This window comes from Sinohyriopsis cumingii, chromosome 10 (genome assembly GCF_028554795.1).
Source record: "Sinohyriopsis cumingii isolate HCF-2022 chromosome 10, ASM2855479v2, whole genome shotgun sequence".
NCBI lineage: Eukaryota > Metazoa > Mollusca > Bivalvia > Unionida > Unionidae > Sinohyriopsis > Sinohyriopsis cumingii.
This window is the reverse complement of record NC_142970.1, coordinates 61,900,571-61,925,082: the sequence shown is the minus strand read 5'-3', so window position 1 is coordinate 61,925,082 and position 24,512 is coordinate 61,900,571. Positions and strand designations below refer to the sequence as shown.

Here is a 24,512-nt window from a genome sequence, read left to right as displayed (position 1 = left end):
GTTCGAGAGGATTTGATCTTGGTCAATTACGAAGAAGATCTGAACTTTGTACAAGACGACCCTTTTGGAAATGTCATCATTGAGGCTTACGTGACAGCTCATGCTCGCTTAAAATTGTACGAAGCTTTAGAACTGTTAGAAGAACGCGTCCTGTACTTTGACACGGACAGTTGCATTTACATCCATCACCCGATTCAACAGCACCCTGACATCGAAGGAGACCGTTTAGGAGCCTGGACAGACGAGCATCCCGACGACAAGATTCTAAGTTTCGTCAGTGGTGGTCCCAAAAATTACGGCTACGAATACCGGGACAAACAAGGAGAAGTGCACACGACGTGCAAAGTGAAAGGACTGACTCTGAATCATCGTACCAGTCGAGTGGTCAACTTTGGGGTATTGAAAGAAGCCTTGCAATCGGGAGAGGATGGAAACTTTAAAGTGACCACCTATCAACCGAACAAGATTGTACGTTTACCCACTCAATACATCGTCAGTCGACCCTCGGAAAAAGTCTATCAAATTTTATACCAGAAGCGAGTGCGACTTCCCAATCACTTCACCTTACCGTACGGTCACGTCGGTATTGGTCTGTATATGAAAAGGAACCCTAGGAAAGATCGATAGTTCATTGTTCATTGAAGTAACTTACCATGTCGTTGACGAAGAAGAAACCAGACTGGTTAGGAGTCAAATGTTGGACATCACCGAGACCAGGGTTTTGAGGCTTGGACACAAGAGGTGGCCCAGTATGCACGAGAGTTATTCAAGGAAAAAAGTTACTTTTCAACCTGTGTTAGTGACGGTGCCAGAAGAACCCGTCACCCAGGACAGGACTGTCGTGGACAGGCCTGAAAGACCCTTTCGGGAGGACACTTGTGTGACCTTACCCCTACTATAGAACTGGTTAGAACTTTACCCAAAACATGTTGTACAGACACTTGTGTTTATTCCACGTTCATGGTTATCATGTGCCTTTTATTCTTGTACTTAAGCCTTTGGCTTTTATGTATTTTTGTCTTTCGTATTCATGTTTAAAAAAAACATTCAATAAACGTGTTCTGAAAAAGTATATAAACTCTTGTCTTGTTTGTTTTTCGTGTCACAAGTGACATTTCTCACACCATGGCTACCTCTGCTGTCTCTGCTCCCTCTTCCTCTACTGTCAAAGTCATCGACGAACACTTAGATCGTGCCAGTTGGGAGGCTTTGTATCTTCGCCATCCCTTTAACATGCTCATTGCTGGACCTAGCGGTTCAGGCAAAACCGAATTCGTCAAACGTTTGATCGAACATAAACATCATTTGATCGATCGACCCCCTCAACGAATCGTGTGGTGTTACAAAGAGTGGCAATCGGCGTACAGCCTCTTGCGAGAAAGTCAAGGCGATTCCATCGTGTTTGTGGAAGGCATTCCTAAAGAAGACGATGGCATCGTCTCTGACTCCCGTCTAACCCATTTGGTCATTTTCGACGACATGTTAGGAGAAGACGAAGAAGAAATTAAACTGTGGTTCACGCGCAAAGGGCATCACCGTAATGCCAGTGTCGTTTACATCACCCAAAATTTGTTTCAACAAAGTAAAGCCCTTCGCACCATCAGTCTCAATGCGCATTACGTGGTCTTGTTTAAAAGCCCTCGAGATAAATCGCAAGTGCAAGTCTTAGCCAAACAGTTAGGAACGCCTTGGTTGACTCAGGCGTACGACGATGCCACTCAAACTCCACATGCCTATTTACTCGTCGATTTGAAACCTACGACTCCCGAGGATTTGCGATTTCGTACCCACTTGTTTCACCACTGGTGCCAAGACGGAGGGCCTGTCCTGTACACGTCTCCGTCCTCGACTTCATTTCACTGCCCATAAAAAAATCTATAAAAACCTCAGACCCCTTTTCGTCTGTCTCACTCTCAGTGCGAACATGACGTCCCTTCAGTCGCATCTTCCCGTCAAATTGATTCGTGCCTTGTATGGCATCAGTCGAGAAAAAGATCCACAAACACGAGCTCGTGTCTTAGAAGCTAGTCTCAAAGAAGTCTTACGATGGTTCACGGTGACGGCACGTCAATTACTCCAAGGAATCATTCAGATTCCTCATCAAACCAAACGCTTTTTCGATCGAAACAAAGTCGCTTTGGTCCAACTGGCCGATCCCCGCATCGACACTCAAACCAAAAAACAAATCATTTTGAAACCTGGAGGGAGCGGTACTCTAGGAGGGATCATCATTCGCTCACTCTTAAGATGGGATCCTAATGCCCCCAAAGTTATCCCCAAGACAAAAGTCCAACGAAGCCCCAAGAAGAAAAAGACCAGGTCCCCAAGGAGAACTTCTCCAGTGGCAGGACCCTCCTCTGACCAGACACCACCACCACCCCGGAAAAAGAAAAGAAGCCCCCAGAAAAAGAAAAGTCCACAGAAAACTAGTCGCAAGAGAGGCACTTCGGGCAGGACGCAACCTTACACTCGCAAACCACGACCTGCCACGGCGGTGACTGCGTCTCCGGCAACTTCACGTTTGTCCACTTCTCCGTTAATGACACCCAGAACTGAAGAGTACTTGGAGACGTTGATCACACCAAGAACTTCTCCGTTGATGACCCCCAAAAGAACTTCCCCAGTGGCAAGACCTTCCAATTTAGTGGCAGTGGCTGCTGCTCACAAAGTACCTTCTCCCAAAATCAAAGTTCAAGAAAGATCGGGCATGTTACAAAGTTTACTGGATTTGTCCAAGCAAGAACTGGCTCGATTTAGTCCGTTACGTACCCCTGCACGACGTGTCATGCCTGTCCTCAAACTAATACGACGTAAAGACAATCAGTGGCGACGCGTTCCAGTATAAAAAAGGCCTGTGACCAAGTCGGGTATCAGTGTTTTTTGGTGCTCCTGAAGACTCAAAGATGTCACCCTCCAGAAAACCCCAAGAAAAGAAAAGGAAAGGACTGTCACCACGTTTAGCCAAACATGGGGACATGTTATCTGTCCTGTCCAAAGCTTCTCCACCCCTACGAAAAAAACTCATTCAATCGGCCTCCAAAGAGGTCATCGATACCGTGTGTGAATGCTGTTTGAACGTCTTGAAAGGCACGATCCCTTTGTCCAAACACCAGAAACAATGCTTAGGCAAACATCGTCACGTTCTTCGCCAAATGGTTCAAAAGAAAATTCCCATTCGTCAAAAAAGGAAGATGTTAGTGCAACGTGGAGGTATTTTACCTCTCTTGTTAGGCCCCATACTGAAAGGAGTCTTGGGAACCATGTTGGGAGGACTGGTGGGAGCAAGATAAAAAGGCCTCGGAAGTTCCAAGATCTCAGAATCGACCCCTGACAACCCCATGGAAGGACGAAAACAAGCTTTAGTGCCTTACAAACGATGGATGGAATACCATCGGTGGCAAGAACAACACACCCCGCATTTGCCTCCCAATCCCAATTTGAGCGAGATGTCCCAGTTACAACACGAATTGCAGTCCTTGATGGATCGCCAAGATTTGTCCGAAACAGAAAAATCGCAAAAGTACGGTCAACTCTTGCAACGACTGCAACTCTTTCACCAGAAAGCTTCAGACGAAACAGCTCTACCCACTCTGAAAGATTTTAAGACCTTGATGAAAAGTTCAGCACCATCACCAGTACCAGTACCACTTGTACCCGTGACCAAGACAGAAAAAGGAGAAGAAGAGGAAGGGTTTCAAACTCCACCAGAAAAAGTACGCAAGTTAACAACACCACCTACCTCCAGAATTGGATGGATTAAAAAGATGATGGTCACCCCTTCTTCCTCACAAGAGAAAAAGAAAGTGAAGACAGAAGTGAAGACAGAAGTGAAACAAGAACCGATATCCCCCGCTCAGACATCCTTCTCCTCTTCGACACCTATTGCTGGCCGCACACGCAAAGCATTGCAATCCAAGAAAATACCCCAAGAGAAAAAGAGTAGCATCCTCCAAGAGTGGGTGTCTTATTAACACACCAACCAACACAAAAAAAATGGAAAAAGTCTTAGCCAGCATTTACTACGATCCCTCCCATCCTGCAGGTTACACAGGAGTTCAAAAATTGTATCGTGCTGCCAAAACGCGACTGAAAAGTCTCCGTTTACCTCAAGTGCAACGATGGTTACAAGAACAAGCTACCAACACTTTACACAAACCCATTCGACGCAAGTTTGCCAGAAGTCGCACCCGAGTGGAAGGCATCGATCATCAATGGCAAGCCGATTTAGCCGATGTCTCTCATTTGGCCAGCTACAATCGTGGCTACAAATATTTCTTTTGTGTCATCGACGTCTTTTCCAAATTTGCCTGGGTCGTGCCCTTGACTTCCAAATCGAGCAGCGAGTTAGTGCGAGCCCTGCTACGGGTGTTGAAACAAAGCGGTCGTCACCCTCTTCGATGGCAAACGGACAAAGGCACCGAATTTCTGAACCAAGCTTTCCAAAAAGAATTAAAGAAACGTGACATTCATTTTTTTACCACCTAGAATCCCGAAACCAAAGCCAGCATCGTGGAACGTTTTCAACGCACTTTGAAAGAACGCATGTGGAAATATTTTACGCATCACCACACTCTGAAGTACATCGACATCTTACCGCACCTGGTACCAGCGTACAACCAATCTTACCATCGAAGCATCGGACGTGCCCCGCAAGACGTGACTCCCGAGAACGAAGTGTTGGTGTTTGAGCGTCTGTTTGGTACGTCCCCGACGAGGGCTGTCCCCGAGAAAAGTGGAATGTTGGCCGTAGGAGATTGGGTGCGCATTGGCAAAACCAAACGCACTTTCGACAAAGGTTACTTACCTAACTGGACGACCGAATTGTTTCGCGTCACTGGACGAGTGCATGGCCGTCATCCTGCCGTCTATAAATTGGAAGACATGAACGGAGAAGTGCTCAAAGGAACGTTTTACTTACCCGAGTTACAACATGTCACCAAAAAAGAAGACGACGTGTACGACATCGAAAGCATTCTCGAACGCAGAACCCGTAAAGTGGGCAAACGACGTGTCAAAGAAGTCAAAGTACGTTGGAAAGGATATCCACCCAGTTTTGATTCTTGGATCGACGCTTCGCAAGTCATCGACTATAAAAAGAAGTGACCATCATGCCCTTTCACACAGCAGACGCAGCTACGTTGACCACTCCTCCTTCACCTAGTTCTTCTGTGCAAGATTTACAAAAACAACCCTTGTGGGTGTGGTGTGGAGAACGTGTGCCTAAAACGCAAATCGTCTTTTTCTGCCAAATCTTCGTGGTGTATTGTGTCATCGGGGCAGCCACTGCCATTTTGAGTTTGCAACAAGGAGACAAACAATTGTGGACCATTTGATTGAGCAGCTGCATCGGTTACCTGCTTCCTAATCCCTCCCTGAAATTCTCCTCGAACGGGAACCCCGGGAACCTTGTGTCCAGTGCCAGTGCCAGTCACCACTTCAACCACAATCAGAACCCCATTTTGGGCGGAGACACGCCTCTGACGTCCAGTAATATCCCCTCGGACAGCCACAGAACTCTGGAATTATGAGTCACCAAAACCAATTTTACTTAACTTTACCCAGTGACAGTTCCATGGAGGTGTTTCCCAAGAACACGTTGTGCTGTTACACGGCCAAATTACCTCAAGCCATCCAGTTAGATCACGAAGCCCATTGGGAAGTGGCTTTAGTAGAAATGATTCACCCGACCCAAGTCCTCAATGTCCTTCCCAATCAAATTTTTTTTGATGTGGAAGTTCATGACGAGCAAATGCAACAGTGGATGGATAGCAATGTCAAATATGACAAGAAAACCCGTACACAAAAGTACACCACCTAAAACTTGTTCATTCCCCCAGGCTATTATTTTAGTGGTCAACATTTGGTCAGCACCATAGCCTCCAGGATTAATGTCGTGTTTCTGAAAGCTTTGGAGCATGTCAACAAAAGTGTCACCATGGAGTACCACAAAACAGCTCGTCGCTTCTTGATGAAATTTGAACGAAGTAAAATCGTGTCCATTTTATTTTGTCCTGAATTGTTTGACATGTTGGGCGGAGACATGGACATGAGAAAGGCCATGCTCAAGAAAAACGAATTACAAACCGTTTACGACAACGAGTCTTTTAGCAAGTTATTTCGTGCCCCGGTAGAACTGAACCAAGGACTGAATTTGATGTTCGTGTATTCCGATGTGGTGGAGTACAACGTGGTGGGACACACCTCCGTACCGTTACTGCGTGTCATTCCTTTCAAAGTGGATTCTGCCACGAACACTGACGAGGAAGGTGGAAACACTTACCACGTCCACCGCGAATTTGTACATCCTCACTATTTGCCTGTCAGTAAGTCGTATTTGGACACGGTCAACATTGCTATAAAAGGAGATCTGGGACAAAATATTCCATTCACCAAAGGAAAAGTCACGGTGAAACTCCATTTTCGAAAACGGTTCTCTCACGACTCGTAAGTCATGTATCCAGTGTACCGAGGGGTTGCTCGACAGCGAGGACACGGCTTAGGAGATATGTTAAAATCGGCCTTTCGTTCGGTGGCCCCGGTGTTGAAACCGATGGTGACACGCGGATTGCACGCCTTGAAAGATGCGGCACTGACGCAAGGCAAAGAATTTCTCCAAAATGTCATCATCGACAAACAAAACCCTAAAGAAGCCTTCATGAGGGCAGGCAAAAATGTCTTGCTGCAAACGGGCAAAGACATTTTAGGCCAACGAGAAACACCTATAAATGCCCTGCACGCTACCGAGTCAGGCATTCAGCAAGGACAAGGCAGAAAGAGACGACGAAGAAAACACCCTTTCACCAGACTTCAAGCGAGAAAGGCCAAGAAAAGAAGAACCGTTCGAGACTTAGACGTTTTCGATTATTGAGAAAAGAGACAAAAAAATGATGCACCGAGAATCTTGCGCTTGTTCCAAGACGGAACTGGATCTGTTTGCCATGCCCCCCACGATGACGACGATGCAAGAATCCCAGTGGGTGGAATTTCACCCCGTCTCCTCACTGACCGATTCCGCTCCCATCGAGTTTGAAATCAAAGGACAGCCCGAAGATTACATCGATCTGAATAGCAGTTACTTGTACCTGAAAGTCAAAATTCTAGATAAGACTGGAGGTGCTATAGACGATGAAGCAGTAGCTCCCGTCAACAATTTCATGCATTCCTTATTCAGTGGAGTGGACTTGTACTTGAATAACAAACTGGTCAGTAGCAGCATGGATACTTACCCTTATCGTGCCTACCTGGAAAATCTCATCTCAATGCCTGTGTGGTATGGGAAGCTGACGAACCTACCAAGTTTGAAATATTGGAAACTGATGAAAAGAAAGACAACAATGATGGATTTGTAGAACGAAGAAAGAGAATCACGGGAGCCGACACAAGTTTAGAACTGATGGATCGTTTGCATTTGGACATGTGGTTGCAAGAAAAGTATTTGCTGAACGGGGTGGATGTCCGCCTGAGACTGAATCGTAGCAGTGCCGCTTTCCATTTGATGGCTGATAGTGACGGTTACAAAACCAAAATCCTAGAAGCCAGACTCTACGTACGCCGTGTGGAAGTGTTACCTAAAGTGGGAAACGACATCAGTCAGACGTTGAGCAGAACGACCGCCAAGTATCCCATACGACGCGTGGACGTGAAAACCTTCACCATTCCCAAGGGACAGCGATCCATGATCGAAGATCATCTGTTCCAAGGACAGTTACCCAAACGTTTGATCGTTGGTATCGTCGAGAATACAGCCTTCAACGGAGCTGCCGAAAAAAATCCTTTCTACTTTCAACACTTTGGCGTGTCCAAAATCGAAGTCAGTCGCGATGGCAAGACCTTGTGTACCCGACCTTTCGAACCTGACTTTAAAAAGAAGAATTACTTGAGATCGTACTTGTCCTTGTACGAAGCCACCGGACAGTTAGGAACCAATACCAGTCACGGTATTACGTACGAGGATTATGCAGGAGGCTACGCTTTGTGGGCTTTCGATTTCACTCCAGACCAAGGCAGCGACGAGGGACATTTCCTCCCTATAAAATCCGGCCAGATTCGTGTGGAAATTCAGTTTAAAGGCCGAGACCCTGATGAAACGGTGAACGTCATCCTGTATGCAGAATTCGATAATACCATAGAAATCAACAGTTTGAGAGAAGTCATCCTAGATTACTAGAAACCATGGAAGACTGTTATCCCTCTTTACCTAGTGGAGAAACTTTTAGTGTTGCATTGTTGTTAAAAAATGTTAGAGTTGTTGTTGTTTAGTGTTAAGTGATTTTTGAATAAAAAATGTTGTGTTTTGAAAAAAATGCCTTTGTCTTTTGTTTAGCTATAAGAATGTTGGATTGATGCTCTTTCATTTCTTACTATCCCTCTCATGACACTCACTGAACGTTGCGACTCGAAAACCGTGTGGGGATGTTTTCCTTCACGTCCGCGCTTTGACTTTAAGAACCGGGTTGTTTCCAGTCTAACCATCCATTGTCGACTCATCCTCCTAAGAAGATGTGCTCCAAACTAGCTAAACTCAACGAAGCCTACGTGAATTTGCATAGGGTCAGACACAGTCTGATACCGAAGCCAGAAGAAATAGAGAATGTGAGAATGTTAAAAATCACTGAAGACCTGATAGAAGAGCTCTTCAGAGAAGAAATGAACAGGGAAAAAGAAGAATGGACAGAGAAGTACAGACTTCAGAGACAGCAGCAACAACAACAACAAGAGCAGCAGCAACAACCTGAAGCTGACAGAGGCTTTGTCGATTGTCGTATCGACACCAAAGAGTTCTTCTTCTCTTTCCGAAGAAGCAGACCTATCGCCAGAAAGACTATCCTCAGAGGACATCGCATTCTTAGAAACTAAAAAGAATGCCATAGCAAACAAAAAAAACAGCCCTTTTCAGGGCTACCCAATACTCTAGAAAAGAAATGACAATCGATTTGCCAATGTGTGTAGGTAGAGTAGTGTGAAAATAAACACTAACTCTTTTTAAAAAATGTGAGGGTATGTGTTTGTGTGTTTGTGTTTGTAAGTGGTTAAATAAGTTGGTATGGATAGTAGATTAAAATGATGTCTTTTTTTTGGTGTTTGAGGTGTAAATTTGGGGTTAGATTGGATTGCTTTGCGTATGTGGATAGTCTATTGAAGTGATTTATAAAAAAATTTAAAATAGTGATGGGTAGCATAAAAAGTGAGTGAGTGTTTCTTTTAGGTCCGCGCGTTGTTGTTTTTTTTTGGTTATGATCTAGGTAAGATCAATTTTATGTTTTTAGGGGGATGTTTTCCATCACGTCCGCACTTTCACTATAAATTGAAACTCGCTGGGCAGTCTAGCTACCCTTGTTGATTGATCAACACAAGAATGAATAGCAGAATAAGCAAACTTCTTGAACTCCAGATACATCTGGAATATGTCAGGCGCCTGTTAAATGAACTGGCCGCGGAGGCTATAGTAGAAGAGGAAAGAATGAAGAACAAAGAGGAGGAGAGAAGACAGAGGGAAGAGGAGGAAAAGAAACTAGAAGAGAGGATGTCGTACAATATTCCCGAGACAGAGGATTGGGGTGTTGAAGCGAATCATCATCCCTCTGCGCTCCCCAGAAGAAAGGTGAAAGGAGACTGGGGAAGAAGATGCGTGTGTGGCGCCAGGCCAGGAAGGTGCAACCATTAGATAGGTGCATCTGGAGTTCAAAAAAAAAACAGCCCTTTTAAGGGCTACCCAATACTCTAGAAAAGAAATAACTATCGATTTGCCAATGTGTGTGTGTGTGTGTGTGTGTGTGTGTGTAGGTAGAGTAGTGTGATTATAAACACTAACTCTTTTTTCATAGTGCGAGGGTATGTGTTTGTGTGTTTGTGTTTGTAACTGCTCACGTAAGTTTGTGTGAATGGTAGATTATGGGTTTCTTTATTGTTTCTTAGCGTATGTGAAGAGTATAGTTTGGGTTTTGTAAGCGCTCACGTACGATTGTGTGGATAGTAGATTATGGATTTTGTTTATTGTTTCTTAGCGTATGTGAAGAGTATAGTTTGGGTTTTGTAAGCGCTCACGTAAGATTGTGTGGATAGTAGATTATGGATTTTGTTTATTGTTTCTTAGCGTATGTGGAGAGTATAGTTTGGGTTTTTATTATATGAAATGAGAAAGTACAGTTTGGGTTTTATTATATGAAATGAAAAAGTAGGGGGATGTTTTCCTTCACGTTCGCGCGTTGTTTGGTCATGATCTAGGTAAGATCAATTTTACGTTTTAGGGGGATGTTTTCCTTCACGTACGCGCTTTAAGTATAAGAACCCACAGTATTCGTCGTTCAAACCATTCTGCAAAGAATAAAAAAAGAAGATGGCTTCTAACCAAATGGACAAAATACAAACATTACAAGACGTTTTAGACAACTTAGGAATGATGGTGCAGATGTTAATAAGACTGGTTGAAGACCATTATTCCTATAGTCCCCATCGTGTAAAGATGGAAATTAATAACTTAAAAAAGGTAAAGGACAAGATTAGTGGTGTCATGAAAGAGATAAAGGAGGAGAAGGAGGATGAAGAGGAAAGAATAAGAATAAGCAAATGGAACGAAAAGATTGAAAAAGAAGAAGAAAATGAGAAGAGGAAGAAAGAAGAGGAGGAAGAGAAGAAGAAGAAAGAAGAGCAGGAGAAAAAGAAAGAGAAGAAGAGAAAGAGTGTTGGAGATAAAATAAGAACTTGGTGGAGAAAAAGAAGAAATTAGAAGCAGAAGAAGAAGAAAACCCAAAGGCCCTTTTCAGGGCCAGCCATATTTCTCGAAAAGAGATAGCCTTTCCATTGCCTACCCCTTTTTTAAAAAAAAAAATTTTAAAAAAAAAATCCCATATTCAATTCCCCTTTGTCCCTAAACAACCCCCAAACTCTATTCCCATGTTAAATTCCCCTTGTACGTATATCGGCCCACAATTTTTTCCCATGTTAATTCCCCTTGTACGTATATTAACCCACGATTTTTCGCCATGTTAAATTTCCATTGTACGTATATTCACCCAGGGGTCTCCGTAATGCTAATTTCCATTGTACGTATAGTGTCCCACTTAACTACTAATGTTACGTAGATAAACTGACTACACACGTATAAATAAATCGTAAATGCGTTCAGATTACGCAAAGCAGGTTTAATTGTAAGTTTTTACATTCATTGTGTTTTGCACATATGTGACCTGACTAAACTTTATAATTTTATCAACACTTAAACAAGCAGGGGTCTATAATCACACGCACACTGATTTATTCACTGAAGCCTTTGACGCATTCATATAAGCAGGATGTACACAAAGTTGACATTTTGTTGTAATTTAATTTAAATGTATTCGAGTGCCGATGCCGTGGTGTAGAATTCAGCTCTGTGGAACGATATTATGCATCGTTAGCCATCTTTGCTTGGTCGAACGACTTACAGTGACACCTGAAAACTACCAGCGGTAGGATCTCACTTGCCACGTGTTTCCCATCCATGGTACCTGCCTTGTACGATTGTGAAGACTTGTATTTTTCTGTATTGCAACATATTATGGGTACATTGTCATAAAGTTGGCTGATTTACGACATGAATAATTCGGCAGTAAATTCTGAATGTTTTTCTTTCATTGGTATTTTTTAAACTTCTTAAATTATATTGCTACGTTAGATTACTCAGAAAGTATTTCAAAGTTTAGTAGGCCAGACAAATTGCAAACAGTGGGATAATATCACATTTAATATAGTTTGTTTCAGGTTACAGTCTTTTTTTATATGAATCGATTAATTATGTTTAATTGTGGATCTTACATATATCAGACGATGATAATGGTGTTTGTGTCTGTGTTTCAAATCAATTATTGTTTTAGATTGATTCATTAAGAAGCTTGGTTATCATGTTATTTAATGTAGAAGCTTGGTTACCATGTTATGGTGGCGCTCTACAGTTTCGTATTTTGCATCGGGGAAAAAGAACCTTTAATACCCTTTATTTTGGTATATGATTGATGGGTGTAATAATGGTTATAGAGTATACAACTTGGCATTAGTCCAGATATGCACCTTTCAAAAAAGTGCTAGCTCCACTTGGTCATTTTCACTTCTTGAATTTCAGAGATAAATTGTATAAAAAAGAGCCGATAACTTTTTTTTACATTTTATATATTTGGTAATTCATTCATTGCACTTTCAGAAGCTAGTATTGTCTAGTCTGGCAAAATTAATTTTCCCTATTTTGAAAGCTGCTATGGATAGTGTACTTTAGACTAATTCAGGCTGATTTTTTAGCACAAGGGAGAATTCATTTTAGTTAGCAGTGTGTATAAATCATGTACAATTTCCAAAACTACAATATCCAAAGAAATATCATCCACATTACATTAATGTAGCATAAAGGTATGCCACCATTATCTCCATAGTGCATGTTTTAAATGCAAACAACTTCACCTTACATATGTCACTCTCTCAAAATTACATAATAACTGGTGAGCGCCCTCCCCCCCCAAAGAGAATATAGGTATTATTATTGTATGATTTAATTATAATTTTATGACTGAAACATTTAAGTCGCAAGCATCAAAACAGTCCCTTTGAATAATTCTCCTGCATTTCCCCCCACAGAACAGTATTTATGAGCGTCAGAGTCTCTAACAAGTCCAGCCACCTCCATAAAAAGTGAGCTATTTAAAGAATGCACATTACATTTTGTAAACATAGCAGCCAAAGTTATGCTGAATGACAGGAACATGAAACTAGCCAGAATTATTTCTGATATATCAACAATGAATTTTACAGTTTGAAAAGGGATGGAACATATCAGGTTCATAAAGGTCAAAGGTCAAAGTGTAAAATATTTGCCTATTGTTTAACATGGAAGAAGCGAATTCACTTTCTCATCATTTATTTTTTATTTGATTGCAAATAAATGAAAAGAAACATTTTCACTATATATTTATTTTACTTATTCCAACAGTTTTAAATTTAAGTTGATTCTATTCCTCTTTTCTAAGACTTCTAATTCCCCCATAATTAAGATCACTACTCACACAAACATGCCTCATGGCAAATTATGTAAGCAAGAGCAAAATGAGCATAATTAGCTTTTTTTCATGCTTAACATCAATATGAATGTACCATTTTATTCAGAACATCATACATATTTATATGAAAATAAAACAATAACTGCATACATTTTTATAGTTGCTTTAAGGTGGAATTTTTCTCAACTTTCCTCACTGGTTATAATGGCTATTTAAAAAGACCTTGTATATCTTAGGTATAATTCAAAGAACCTTTAATTCCCTTTATTTTGATGTATGATTGATGGGTGCAATATGGATTACAGAGTATACAGCTTGGCTTTACTCCAGATGTGCATCTTTCAAAAAAGTGCTTGCTCCACTTGATCATTTTTACTTCCTGAATTTCATAGCTGCTATGAATAGTGTATTTTAGACTAATTCAGGTTTATTTTTTAGCACAAGGGATCATTCATTTTAGTTAGCAGTGTGTATAAATCATGTACAATTTCCAAAACTAAAATATCCAAAGAAATATCATCCACATAACATTAATGTAGCATAGAGGTATGCCACCATTCTCTCCACTGTGTATGTTTTAAATGCAAACAACCTCAACTTACATATGTCACTCTCTCAAAAGTACATAATAACTGGTGAGCGCCCCCTATTTCATGTAGAAGCTTGGTTATCATGTTATTTCACGTAGAAGCTTGGTTATCATGTTATTTCACGTAGAAGCTTGGTTATCATATTATTTCATGTAGAAGCTTGGTTATCATGTTATTTCATCTAGTCTGTCTTACGTAAACCGTTTTTCATGCTTAACCCGGCTTTGTTTTGCTTTTTTTGCAGGCATATCCAACACGTACAGTGGTGTTTGTGTTAAACCATTTCAGAGGCAATGCCTCTCGGTTAACATAACAACTTCATACATGTAATGTTAATATAACAATGTTATAATATATATATATATATATATATATATATATATATATATATATATATATATATATATATATATATATATATATATATATATATATATATATATATATATATTTATACGTTGCTGTGTATAGTTTGTGTATAGTTGAATAGGCATCGCGTCGAATAAATTTAAATACTTTATTTGGAATTGAGTATTTGCTGCTTGCGTGTGTACTATAGTATGTGTTTAATTAGGCTCTGTTGTGTATTTAATCAACATTTTCTTGCTTAAATGGACGGTGTCAGAATTACATTGATTGGATTATCATCTTGATAAACTGGATGATCATCTTGATGATTGGCTGGATTATCATCCTGATGATTGATTGGAATATCGATCCATCGATAGATCGATTGAGTGAGAGAGAGTTAGAGATAGAGATAGAGAGAGAGAACCGGTTAGAAAATCCTCCGCGGATGCGGAAAGGTGCGTGTTCGAACCCTAGATGAATCAAATTAAAGACATAAAAATGGTAATAACAGCTGCCTCACTTGGCGCTCAGCATTACGAGTTTAGTGTTCTGACTGGTCGGCCTGATTTCAGGATAATGTGACTGGGTTGGGACATGATGCAACATGTCTGCGGCATGATACCCCAGTGCTAGAAATCACTTCAAACTGGCACACTGCAGACTTTGTAGTGATATGACTGACAAATTGTTAAAGATAAGTTAAAAATGCAACACACACACACAGCCACACACACACAGCCACATACACACACACACACACACACACACACACACACACACACACACACACACACATATATATATATATATATATATATATATATATATATATATATATATATATATATATATATATATATATATATATATATATATATATATAATTTCAATTGTTATAAATTGACTGCGTCTTCTACGCTTTGATTGGATATAAACGGTAACGTGATACTGATCTGGAATTCTTTACACATCGATAAATTCCGCGGACAGCTTTTGGTTCCCTGTTACCGAATTATTTGATGTGAAGTTTTATCTATATCAACGCCTTACACCCTAATAATAATAACAACAATCTCCCACCCACCAATTCCTGTGATTTCAGATTTAAAAAAATGCCAATCCACAGCTTAAAATCGGCCATTAGAAGTTAAAGCAATGTAATTGCACAGACCTTCCTGCACTACAGCACTCATCCCTTTTGCCGAAAAAGGCATATGGCACGCTTTAGAAGCCAATCTTCAGAAATTATTGCATTTCACCTCGACAACATATTACAGCAGCGGTTATTAAAGGTCAGGGTCATATGTCAACCAAGGGATCTCACTGAAAATGGACACGATTTTACTTTTGAAAGATCGAAATGCGTAGAAAATAACAACGACGTTGCTATAACAACACGTCCCATACGCAAGCGTAATTTTCAAAAGGAAAGGAATATTCCTAGTTTAACCGCAACAACAATTTTTTATATATTTAAATATTGATCATGACAGTATATCACTGGCATGACTTGCAATGACATTCTACCCCGGATCACTGTATACAGAATCGATGAATTTAGGCTAGCGAAGATAGGGCTATGTATTCTATCGCAGTTAACAGGCTAATGAAAGAAAACTTCGATGCACATACAAGTTAATGTTTTGTTCGTTAAATCTGCTGATCAGATGTTAGAATGGAAGTAAATTGGAATTATAAGGATTAAATGATTATGGTTGTGTATTTATCGATGTGTCAGTTTTACCTAATCACTCACAAAGTTTACATAAAGTCATTCAGAGTTTACTTTGTGAGTGATTAGATAAAATTTACACATCGATAAATACCCAACCATGATCATTTAATCATATAATATCTTTTGTAATGAATTCCAATAAATTGTTAGACTTGATTAGAAAGGGGCCCCGAGTGGCCGAGTGGTCTAAAGCGCTCTCCGTTACGGAGTTCTGCGTGGGTTCGAGTCTTAGATTCAGCCAATGTAGGTATGTGAGAAAGCTTGCCAGTAGCTTCTCGTGGGTAGGTGGTTCTTTCTGGGGTTTTGCCGGGTTCTTCCTCCACCATTAATACTGGTCGTTATGTATAGCCTATCGTGTGCTGAAAAATGGTGTTAAACCCCACAACGAGAACAACAACTTCATTAGAACATTATCGCCTAAGTAACATTGGTAATGCTTTTTAGCTAACCATATAACAATTAGTTTTCACTGTTTTATGTAGTAATATTTTATATTGAAAGGCAATATGTTGTATTGATAGCAAATTGTAACGCACAATATGTACATTATTCACAGACTATTATTTTGTATAGCAAACATTATTGTAAGAATAGTGTGTTATTCTTACAAACGTATCATCAACTCTACGAGAATGTTCTTGGTTATATAAAGGAATTAAGTATCTTGATTTTCTGACAACAAAGTTGTACATTTTTAATGCACATAATGAATAGCCAAGAACGAAGAGGGGAAAAAATGTGATAGAGCATGCATTGTGCAATACGATATCACGTTTGCAATAATAGTTCCGGAATTACTACACGAGGCATTAAGTCAGCAGGCTTCCTAATTAGAGCTTATAATTTCAATATTTGAATAGCGTTATTGGCCATACAACAACATACTATTGATTGAGGCCCCTGACCTCGAATTATATGTAATCATGCTGGACAAAATTTCGAAAAGTCAATTAAAATATTATGCTAACAACCTTATTTTAAATGGGCAAAAACCAATGCAATAAAATTGCACAATTGCAGATCCTACGTACACTCTAAGAACATTCATGATGTTCATGGGTAAGGCAAATCTTGACTACTAACTGAATCAATGCTATTTCAACATAGAAGAGAGACCAACATGCACCTAAACTCACACTATGCCTTTCATGCTTGACAATCAACATCATTAATGCTTTAAAACTGACGTAACAGCCGATACCGAATCTAAGTTGTTTTGCAGCATAAATGAGCTTAACGGCAAAATAAAATTATATATATATATATATATATATATATATATATATATATATATATATATATATATTGAGTAAGGAGGGATGAAGATTAAAACTAAAACCAGTTTAGCAGTGGGAATGATTGTATGTGTATACAATTGATTTAAATTGTTGAGCACGCGTCGATTAAATGTATGCTATAATCCCGTAACATAATTTAAGATCATTTAAAACATTATATTAAGCTCTGTTCAGCATGTTAGGGATGAAAGGGTAATAGAAATGGTTTAGCAAATGCATGAACAGAAAAGTGAAGACGAGGATAGCGAACTGAATGCATTAAAAGAATATCATAAACGTGTTCAATCGCCAAGGTAAAGTAATCAACGTATGCAGGAGGTAGGGATGCAAGAGAGAATTGTTTTTAAAAATATTACGGGATCTCGATGAAACGGAAAGGAGGAATCGTGATATCTAATTATATATGAAATAAATTGGAGAAACAATGCACACTTGATATATAAATGCGCCGGTGATTCTACCTCCTCGGTAGATTTGTTTGTTTCGTGCAATTATTTCAAAGACTGGTAGTCTAGAATCTTCGTCAGTAGCAGTAAAGAACATCTATTTTTGTCTTCTTGACAGGAGAGCGAAACATTTGTTTACACGAGTGTCAGTTGTTTATGGTTGTATTGACAATACTTTGACATCAGGTGATTAGGTACAATGACTCCCAATAACGCAGAAAAAGAAAGAAAAAGATATATTAGTGAGTACTGTACGCAAACACCGCAGAGAGTGGGCTGTGGGATCTTGTGAGAAGAGGCGGTCACTTATACGCTACTACAGAAGAAATTTTCATCGACATCAATGATTTGATTTCTTCTTTTATATATAAAAACTACATAAAAATAATAATAGATATTTCAAATTTCTGCAGTTCTCTTTTTTTTTCAGACAGTGGCGCATCGATTTTCTATACCAAATGAATCTCTGAAAGAGTTCAATTTGTCAATACTTATTTTTGTCACATTAATGATGGTTAAAACGGTCATTTACTAACATAGAAAAAGATGAATCCTTATCTCTAATAGGGACCTGAAAGTATTTAGTTTAAACAGGTTCGTCAACTCAAAGACAATATGAAGTACGTTGAGTCCGATCAGTCGGTAAATTGCAGCGACTTTTTGATATATGGCCAATTATGATTGCTGATAAAAACAGAAATCGATTTTTTTTGTCTGGTTTGAGTGACGTAATACTATTTTATAAGCACATGTGTATTCTAACAAGAAAAACTGTAAGCATATAAATTATGTAACACAAATTATTATTATGTTTTATTTAACCGAAAAAATTGTGATAGAAGAAAATATAACTCACAACGTACAGGGAAATGTTAATAAATATCATAAATGCGAACGGAAAATTCGAGTCTCTGTATTTTTGGGAGCTCAAGTTATGTCTTGTGCTAAATATGTGCACATTCCTCCGATTATACCGGAAATAATTCATTCGTAGCAAGACAGTTACATTTTAAAACTTAGGTAATGTAGTAATCATGCAATTCCACCTCAGCTGTCACTGATAATGATTTGAAAAATGCATATATGCCATGCAAATAATTCCTCAATTAGCTTTTACATTCTTTTCAATTAGTGAGTCCATTTTCAAACATAGCGAGACTTGTATCAAACGCATTCAATGAGACTCTTGACATTTTTTGGAAACCATGGAAGCTATGTGCCGAATTTGGTGATAAATCGAGAAATGGTGAGATAAAAACCTTGAATTTTCAACTTTACCTTCAGGTTTAATTTTAATGACTACATTATGTCTTTTTTCAAAATGTTAATTATGTTACCATACAAAGGTTGATTTACATTTGATGTATATGAAAATGGCTCCTAGTTTAGATGTTTATTTATCAGTTATCATTGCATCCTTTTTACATTCGGGTGTCTTTCATTTTTCTCTCTCTCTCAGCAAACATGATTTGCACGTATACTTCCTCTCAAAACACAGTTAGTCAAGCAAAAACTAAAATGTCAAGATAAAATGTTTGACAAAGTCTTGACGAATTTATGTAAAAATTGTGATCGATTTTATTCCAGAAACCTGTTCACCATTTGTATCGACATAAAAAGAGCTTGCTTACTTCAAATAAGAAATAAAATGCATTCCTTTTTCTGATTGATAATTTTCTTTGTGCAATTATCCGTAGAATTGGAGATAATGCATGAAACAATCCATCTTAAAATAGCTTGTTTTTGTAGCAGTCTTAACTGATCGCTGTTGCTGTAGGTTCAGATGAAATCGAGCAATTGGATAACTTTTTCATTTACCCAAGACATATTGGCCATTGACATAATCATGCAATAACAACGTCGTTAAAAATATTGAATTAAATTGTTGAGCACACGTCGATTAATAATATTTTACAATCCCGTAACATAATTTAAGATCATTAAAACATCATACTAAGCTCTGTTCAGCATGTTAATGGGATGAAAGTGTAATAGAAATGACACATGCATTGGTTTAGCAAATGCTTGGACAGAAAAGTGAAGACGGGGATAGCGAAAATACCGATACGTATATCTTTGGATCTGCTGTGGTTTAGGCTTAGTGTTTAACCTTTGGATATTTGGAAGGGTTGTTTAGTGAGCTATAAATACTTTATCAAATCTTTTACTCACTAGGCATCGTCCATATTGTTCTCAGACAAATATATCATACAGCGTTCAGTAAACCTTTTTGTTTTCATCTTTATTACAGGTACGTGATAACTTTTATATGTTGTCCAAGAGAGACTATTAAATAATTATTGTGAAAGAATGTCGTTATGGAAATTGGACTGACTGTTCCTGCCTCTATGCAACGATGATAATAATAATAATAATAATAATAATAATAATAATAATAATAATAACAATAATTATTATTATTATTAAAAATATTATTATTACTTTTCTTGTTATTATTATTATTGTTATTATTATTATTGTTATTATTATTATTATTATTATTATTATTATTATTATTATTATCAATTGGTGTTGTGTTGTTTTTTTAAAATAATTTGATCATAATTTTCCAAGTGAATTACAAGAATGAAGTACATTTTAATATTAAAAATTGTTTCACTATGCTCGTTTCGACTAGAGTGAAAAAAATACAATCTTTTCAAATGAGATCGTAAACATCCAACAACCCCCACCCGGAAGACATCTCATGATTTAACTGATATTAAAAATGTTTTCTCCTTGTTAAACGTCAAGCTACTTCATCAGTTATTTGTAATTATGTTACAGAAATGATACAAAGACTTAAGGGCATGGACTCATAATTGACTATAGGTTCACACATTCTATCATGACCACGCCCTTTCAAAAATATGATTAAACGATAATATGTTGACTCAAATTCAGACCGGGGGTTGGGGGAGGGCGTTGACATTAGTTGAATTTAGACGAAAAGAATTATTAATGTTTATAATTATGTACTATTATCATTAAAAATGAAAACGAAGTTACATTTTAAAATAGTTTAAAGAACAGTAATCAATAAAATCAGAAAAATATATAAATAGTTTTAAATGGATCTTAAAATAAGGGCTTGTTTGCATACGTATTATAGTGCAAAAAATTAAAAGAATATGTTTGTTAATAGTTTTAATGTGAATCATGTATAGAACGTACGTATAGGTTGTATGGCAGCAAGAAAATTACCGACAAAAGCGATCATTCAGATTAATTACTGCTTCATTACAGATATTAAAAGTTAATTTGCTTTATCAATTTTCTCTAAGTACATTATTTTATTATTGAAATAATGGTACCGGCTCGCCGTAGTATTTTCCGTTTGTCCGAAACTACAACCCATTATATTTTTAGATATGAGACCGTGATTCGTGACGTCACATGAGGGCTACTGTTAAACAACCCTATTGACGTGAATTTCTTGGTATTGAAGCTGCTTCGATGATACATTGGCTAAGAATACTGACTTGCTGCCATTACGCTATTGACCGAAATATTCGAATTAGGTCTATATAGAACATTTAAAATGAATATACTCGCATTCTAATCAATGTGTATGCCATTTTTGTAGCAAAGATAGAGTGCAATATAATTTTTGAACTTTTAGGTCATCTTACCGAGTGACTGAGGAGAATTCCTAAACAATGTACGTCATGTGCAAAAATAACTTGCATCAATTTGAAGAACCCCTGAAGCATTTCAATTACAGGTTTCCAACAAAACACTACGCACTAGTTTCTTAAGAGGCGTGCTATGAAAACAGACAAATCTTCCATAACATTAACTTTAGGCATCCAAAAATAGGGCATAATTTGAATAATTTGCCGTATAAAAGTATTAAGTCTTCTCTTCCCAGCACCTAGAATCTCAAAAAAGAGCATTTTGGATCCCTCGTTGTTTATTGCATGTTCAAACTCCACTCTCGTCAGAGTACTCATCACCCCACATGGGTTTTAATTATGATAGGATTGCACGTCTAAAGTTTGAATTATATATTTCCTTAAAAATCTGAATCTAATTTGACATGGTATACGCTAGACCTTTGCTCACTGCCCCTCCACAACACACCCCTCTAAGGATACCAAGAACGGAAACAAAGGGAGGGGTGACTTCCGGTACACACGAGGTGACAGTCACGATAATTGCTCTCACAAGAATTCCCAAATCTAATGATATTTTTTTACAGATAACACATGATGAGTTCTCGTAGATGTGATATTAACAACTTTATCATATCAAATATGCATAGACAATAAAATGAATTCTAGAAAAAGTAAATTTTGTTTAGAAGGAACGTGTAAACAAAGACGGTCAGATATATGTACAAACCCGTGCAGAAGCGGCTTAGGGTGACACTACACGTAACTGAAGTATATAGTTCGGCATCTGTTAAGTTTTAAGACGAGTATTGGTCTGGAACAGTGAAGTTGTCGGATTTGATGTTTTTCGAGCCAACCAAATCTCGGAAATCTACATCAATCACAAAAAAATGGACATCAGTGGTTTATCTCCAGTAGTGAAATGTATATTGCATTTACTGTTAACTGTGCATGGTGTGGATACTAATCCAGGTCCTGGGCCTAGGGAGAGACCACCATAAAGCAATCAAGGCGGCAAAACACATACGCAAGGGTCATACACGACACATAGCTCTTCAATGATACCAGGCCACATCATCTAACCAAGAACGTGCAACAAACTGGCAAAACACATTACATTATATACGTGGTTGATGGGTAACACGCGACCTATTTTGTCAAGTAATAATAATAATTATAATAATAATAATAATTATAATATATTTTTTAATTAAACATAATAACAAATAATTGCTATTATTATTGCTATTATTATTATTATTATTATTATTATTATTATTATTATTATCGAGCAAATTCATGAAGTAATATAATCATCATCATCATCATCATTATTTTAAAAATATTGTGCAGCTGATAATGCAATATTATCTCATTTGTTTTTATATTTGTTCTTAAAATGTCAGCGTAAATTGGTACGGGAAAGGGCAAACCAATTCCCAGTGGTCCTTTTGTCTGCTTTACCAGTTTTGTATTTCTTTTGCCCTTTTGTAAATGTGTTTCTGAAAAGGCTTTTAAATGATTACTCATCACTCTTATCAATTTCCGATTAGTAGTATACATTACAACCACATAGCTCTTCATTTTTTGGAAGTTTTCCTCTATATTGTTGTTAGCGGACCTTAAGTGACACATATCGCGGAACTCTCCAGTGGCCTAGTGGTTAGAGCGCGGGTTCATACCTCGGCGAATTATGAGTGTGGTTTTTGTGTGTGTGTGTGTGTGTGTGTGTGTGTGTGATTTTGGATTTTTAACGTAGCTTTAACATTTTTTCAGTCATATCGCTACGATGTCTGCAGTGTAGCAGTTTATAGTGATGTCTAGCACTGGGACATCATGCCGAAGACATGTAGCATGATGTTCCACCCAACACAATATCCTGACACCAGGCCGACCAGTCCTAACACTAACCTCTTAATGCTGAGCGCCAAGCGGGGCAGCTGTTAGTACCATTTTTGTTAGTCTTTGGTATGACTCGGCCGGGGATCAAACCCACGATCTCCCTCATCCGAGGCGGACGCTCTAAACACTACGCCACCCGTGCGGTTTCGGACGCGGTATACCAAAGAAGACCTATTCAGATGGCAAAATGGAACCCCTGCCGAGTCATACAAAAGAAGGCTTCAAAAAATGACAATAACAGCTACCTCACTAGGCGCTCAGCATTAAAAGGTTAGTGTTAGAACTGGTCGGCCTCGTGTCAGGATAATGTGATTGGGTGGGCCATCATGCCACATGTTTCCAGCAGGATGCCCCTTGCCAGAAAATTTGTTAAAGCTACGATGAAAATTGCAGTTAAACGAATTCATATTACTCTCATATTAAGATTCAAAACAATATATAATATAAATACAAATTCAGCTGCATCATGGCCAGTTCCGCAAGTAACATGTGCATGGTAAGGAATTGACCCAGCTAATAATACATTTAGTCATCAAAACAAGACCTATATTCCAGACCAACTAGAACAGTTGTTTCATTGCGCATTCATTTGTGATATAACTCGAAATTTTCACTTTTAACAGACCAACACGAGATTTATTATACTGTTACGGTGCTCTGTTTTATTGCAGTTGTGCGTTTGGAATCCAGCATACAAATTCAGTTACTTTTTTTCTTGTGGTGTGTTTTTTTATTATTAAGCCTTGGGTAAATTAAACAACATTGTGAATATATAATCAAAAGATAAATGCATTTGCGTGGAGAAAATATGAAATCGTTTTTCTGTGAATAACAATGCAGCATTGCTCAGAGGAGAAAATAAATGGTTTACATTTTGCCATACAAATGCCGTAAGCTATAAACACTGCTAAGTAACATCCGTCTTGTTTGAAATAGCATAACTCATAAATGATGAAAAAGATAATGGACCTACGTCATCTCAAGTAAAATAATATCGATATTCACATTGCTATGTAAGTTCCTTGAGAAGGAGGCATATTATTTAATTGTGTATGAATTTTCAATATTGAAATAATGAATCATGCCTGAAACAAACCACAGCTCAACACACATTGCATTGTAGAATGGTATACCGTTAAACTGAACATAATCATGGCAAAATACATTAAAAAATTAAAGAACGGACAAGTAATTCCCTCACACGCTGAGAAAACACCTTTCCAAACGAAGCAAAATGAAACGCGCACGTCTCGATATGGCACGTTAGGAAAACAGAATATCACTCAGCAATATATGCGTCGAATTTATTTGAAACACATACGCCAAGATGTAATGCAAGCCCGAAACTCGCTGTAAGCATTTACCCATGTCACACGCCTCTTTTTAAGGGACACATATACATCTAGCGCATATGATAATACAGGAGTATTTCAGAAGTAAACTGCATGTTCAGTTGAGCACTATGTAGAGAGTATATACTGTTTTGTTACCTTACGAAATACAAATTAATTTTCCCTATAACTAATACCTTATACAATAAGCTTTGCATAGTCA

At 38.3% G+C, this 24,512-nt stretch overlaps 1 protein-coding gene across 2 annotated transcripts in view; it reads right to left on the bottom strand.

Annotated features, from left to right (window-relative positions):
- Window positions 1-24,512, bottom strand: part of LOC149790237 (voltage-gated delayed rectifier potassium channel KCNH8-like) — a 301,499-nt gene that overhangs the window by 191,105 nt on the left and 85,882 nt on the right. The gene's annotated exons all lie outside the window — the stretch shown is intronic.